This window comes from Lolium rigidum, chromosome 1 (assembly GCF_022539505.1).
Source record: "Lolium rigidum isolate FL_2022 chromosome 1, APGP_CSIRO_Lrig_0.1, whole genome shotgun sequence".
Lineage (NCBI taxonomy): Eukaryota > Viridiplantae > Streptophyta > Magnoliopsida > Poales > Poaceae > Lolium > Lolium rigidum.
In genome coordinates, this window is record NC_061508.1 from 288609186 (window position 1) to 288614316 (window position 5131).

The following is a 5131-nucleotide window of genomic DNA, read 5'->3' on the forward strand; positions in this document are numbered from 1 at the left end:
CACATGTTTTTTGTTGTAATAGTTTGCAATTTGTGTGGGAATGGATAGCGATTTTTGTTGTAAACCAACGGTATAGCAAAATATTTTTTGTTTAAACACTTTTTTAGAACATTATTTTTTTTAAAAATTTGTGGAAATATTGTTGTAATAGTAAATATTTTTTATAGACGGGGTGAGAGATTTTGTTGCAATACGTGGTATAAGTCGGATATGTCCTCGGGTGGCATTTTTATTGTAAATGTGGGGAAGGTAAGGCCTAAAGGGATATACCTTTCACTTCAACAGAGGAAGAATAGGACTACGCTGCGGTTGTTTCCAGACGTCGGATCGCGATCGTACGAAGCGGAGAACGACCGATTTTTGGGGTCTCCATCAGGCGACTGACGCCCAGCGTTCCCCTTAATATAAGAGGTACAATGCATTATCTCTTATTGTTATCCCTTGCAATAAATGAGAAGTAATTATCTTTAGTAGGAAATTGTGTGGCTAAGAGAAGACAAGTGGTACAATGGGGAAATAGCCCTCTCTTATTTCACAAAAGATCATCTCTTAGCTAAGGGGAGACAATTTTTTTGTTTCTCCATTTTCTCTCCTCTAACTAAGCAAAAATCCGACGTGGCATGCGTAAGGGAAGGCTGATGTCACCCCATTGTACATGCCTAAAACTCAGTTCGGTTTATTTAAAGGACGAAAATTTATTCTAGTTTTTTTACTTACCAACACCAGTGATCCATAAGATTTGGATCGGTCTGGCACGTTGTACATCCTACCATCATTTGTCTGGATCATGTTGATCATCTTAGGTGCTACCACCGATTGTCTTACAGCCCATACAACATCCGACAGGCCAGTCATAATCCGTCCAGCCCAATCATCCCGACCGGCCGCGCACCTTCAGGCTTTGTTTACTTCTCTCGTATTTTTCTTCCCAATGGGTATGAGAATGGGAGGGAATTTGGTGTTCACCCAATCCCCTGAAATACCCTTTCCCAAAAACACACTAGTATGATGGAGAGTTTTTGATTTAGGCAAAAAAAATATGGGGATGGAAGGGTATGGGAGGGGATATCTCGGGATTATATTGTTCAAAACCGGAGAAGTAAACGGATCAGTGAGGATTTTCCGGGACGGAGACTAGCGACCACACCTGAGCCATCACTCCGGAGTTCTACTTGGCCGCCCGGAAAAGCTACCCACTCCGCCTATCCATCTCCTCTCCGACTCGAAGGTACCGGCCGCGGCAGCATGACGCCGGAAGAACTCCCTTTGGCTGGTGATAGTGCTGGTGGCGCGGATGCAGTCCTAGGTTGAGCGTGACTCGAGAACCGCTGCGTGGAGTCGGCCCTGGGCAGTTTGGGAGAGGCAAGAGGATTTCCGCGGAGGAGCACACACCCAACCCAACTGCTCGCAAGCAGTACGCTGGTAGGGGACAAAATTGCGGTGCGACGGATAAACAAGCTCACCGTCGAGAGAATCGGATGGATACCTTGCTTTAACAGTGTACTTGTTTCCTACAACAAACTAAAATGGTCCAGGACCCCAGCAGATTCGTGCTTCAGAGATGTGATCTGTACGTCATGATCAGAAGTTCAGTCTATAGAACCTAACATACGGTTGGCACTGGAAAAATTGTATGGGCCCGTAGTGCCTTGTATACAACGAATGTGCAGTTGTGCTTGCAGGATTACATATGTCTAAATTTAACATGATGGAAGGAATCATAATGACCTGGAAATACTACATATTAGCTAAATATGAGTGCAAGTTCTAAGTAGTGCTTGCTTTCTTTAGTAACATGTAGAATAGAGCAAACCAGCCTTGTGTCAACAATTTACCAGCTTATACTCATGAAAAAATGGTCAGGTGTCTCCATGTAAATATCATCCAGTCTCAATCATCTTTAATTTTTTTGATAAAGGACACTTTCATTAGTTATAACAAGCAATTACACTCAACCTCTGCATAACCAGGATGCACACAGCCGTTTAAAGGTTCTCTAAATATTTAAAAAAGGAAGAAAAAAGGCAGAGTACATATCGGGTCTCGATAAAATGTAGAGCGCCTAAGAAACAGGAGGAGCTCCAATCCGCAGATCATGCGGCCACCCATGTAGAGAAAAAATATCTCTCGCCGTAGCCTCCAATCGTGTACAAACCTCCGTAAAGAGATCGCGATTCTCCACCCTCTGAAGAGGCAACCACAAACGGAGAATACCGGTACATCCCTGCAAGATAGAACAATTTTTATCATTAAATTTTTTGTCATTTCTACATAGCTATAACGCCCAGATAACTACAAGCGCACCCATCCTAATAAGACTTCAAAACCTTAAATCAATACCATGAAGCCAATTGCCAAAGACGTTGGCAACACTGGTCGGAGGATAAAGGCTGGAAGCTACTTGGAAGATCGACCATATAGATCTAGCAAATCGATATTGGAAGAACAAGTGTTTAATCGTCTCATCATGATGACAGAAAACACATCGAGTACTTCCATGCCAATTCCGCTTAACAAGATTATGTTTGGTGAGAATAACCCCTCGACGAAGATACCATGCAAAGATCTTGTTTTTTAACGGTATCCTCACCTTCCAAATTTTCTTGTTATTAATAGAGCATGTGCATTTGTTTGTCAGAAATCTCAGTAAATTCGTTCTTTATTGTTATTATTAATGTAGTTCCGTAGCTAAGCACGGGGAATGTGATAGTACTAGAGTAATGTAATATATATATATATAAGTTGCGGCCATATAACAGTCTCCACTCTTTCAGCATGATGCTAACTGTGCTTCTGAAAGAGAAATGGATTGGCAACTGTGTGTTCGGTTTGAATCATGTATCCAAGCTCGGAATTTTTGTCAAAAAAGACCACCCTCCCCAATTCATTGACAAAAAGGACCACCTGTGAGTAGAATTGACAAAAAGGACCACCTCCTGTGTGGCGGCGAGGCCCGAGCGACACGTGGAGGATGCCGCCACACCGACTGGCGGCAGGAGCCTGCCGCCACAGCCAACAGCGGCATGTCCACATTGTCCTGATCCGTGAATAGTAGCCCGTTTTGAATTTTTTTAAAACATCTCAAAAAATTTGAAAAAAATACCTACATGTAGCTAACTCTATGCACTACAATCGTGCAAAAATTCACTGTAAAATACGTTGTATTTTGGGCTCAGCAAAAAAGACAAATTCAACAAATTTTGTAGCTAACGTGCACTGTTCATCGATCAGGACACTATTCATTGATCAGTGTGGACATGCCACCACGGGCAACGGCGGCAGGCCCTGCCGCCTCCGGCTGTGGCGGCAGGCGACACGTGTCGCCTGGGGGCTCTGCCGCCACACAGGAGGTGGTCCTTTTTGTTAATTCTACTCACAGGTGGTCCTTTTTGTCAATGAATTGAGGAGGGTGATCCTTTTTGACAAAAATTCAGCGTGAAGCCGTAAACTGTTATTTTTCTGTCCGTATGTTCAGCCTTTGAATATTTCATGTACTGTTATTGTCAGACCTCGGTTTCTTTTGAAAAGGGGTGAGGACGATCTCTCTACCTCCAGCAAGGACATCATTATTACCAAGTTTGAACTAATCAAAGTGGTTGTCGACAGATCCCAATAATGATTTCTTTTTGAAAGGGCTGAGACGTCAGATTCATGTACTCCATCAAGATTTATTTCACTCTTTTCTGTGATGGAAATTTTATTTAATTTAATCGCCGCATCAAGATGATACTACAAAAGTGCAATACATATTAGTAAAAGTGGTTCCAAAGAGCAAAAACTCCTTCATTAAATCTGCAGTCTCCAGTTGCACACAAGATCAGCCGTAACAAATCCCACCCATTCTGGCCATTGAAGGAAAAGCCAAGTACGGTTCCAGTGTATTCCACGAGCATATAAAGTTATAAATTGAAGCGGACAAGAAGAAAAATGCACTAGTCAAAGGCCACAGTATGTGTACATGACCATCAACCAACAAAGAGCCGCCGCCCCAACATGGACCTGGGCCTTGTCTTTTGTACTACTTATATACCATACAACCAATTACAAAAGGAAATTGGACGCGACATGAATGATGGACCACCCAGACCGGGGGCGTTAATATTGCTATATTTGCCCCCCAACGGCAATAATTTTTTTTTTGGATTGGGGACAAAAGTCTTGCTCCAAGAGCAAAGTTATAAGTGGGTCCCAAGCAGTTTGACTATCCTAAATTTAGGTATGCTCATGGAGATGTTGGGGGGAATGGTCAATGCGAGGTCGTTGGCGCAAATAGCTCTCATGTGACGCTTTTGCAAGTGAAAATATCTCATATACGATATGCGTTCATTAGGCTTAGAACTGGCCATTAGTCCAAGTGGGACCCACAACTTATGCAGCTCAGCGTGGGACCGACCACTTATCCAACTCAGCGTGGAGCCCACACCACTTGTGAAGCTCACCTTTGGTGGAGACGGAGCCCGAGCGAGCCTGTGGCATTGCTTGCCATCTCGTCCCCAACCGTTTCTTCTTCTTCTTCTTCTCCGGGGACTCAGCGGGGTCACCGTCCGGCGAGAGATGCATAGCCCCACCTCGTTCGCCGCGTGTCGCCCAACCCGACCTCGGTACGGTGCAGTGCCGCTGACCCACTGCCCTGACTGCCCACGAGTTCATCCACTGAAGCGGTTGTCTTGTGTGACGGAGAAGAATGGCAACGCTGGGTACGATTTCGTGAAATGTTAGAGGTTACCACAGCCAGGGCAGGTTAGATCTCTTATTTGTCGCATCCTTTTTCTCTGATTTTTTCGATTGCGTTTTCCCCTTTTAATTTTGGATCTAGGGTTCATGTTGAAATTTGAGAAATTTGCAGAATTTGAATCATTGCAGCCATTTCGAGTGGATTGAGGGATACATTCGTAGGCTTGAAAAGGAGGGCATGTTTACGGCCGGTGACATTACGTGCAGAGACTTGGGACCCAATTTTGGGGCAGTGCAGAGTTTGGATAGAACCGTTGAGCAGATTGGGGATGATGAATTGAAAGGGGAATTGGAGAAGATAAATAAGCAGCTAGAGAAAATGATGGATTTGAAGAAGCAGCATGATGTCTGGAGCATTTTACTGTTGTACCATTGCTATGTTTTTCTTTTATTTGCA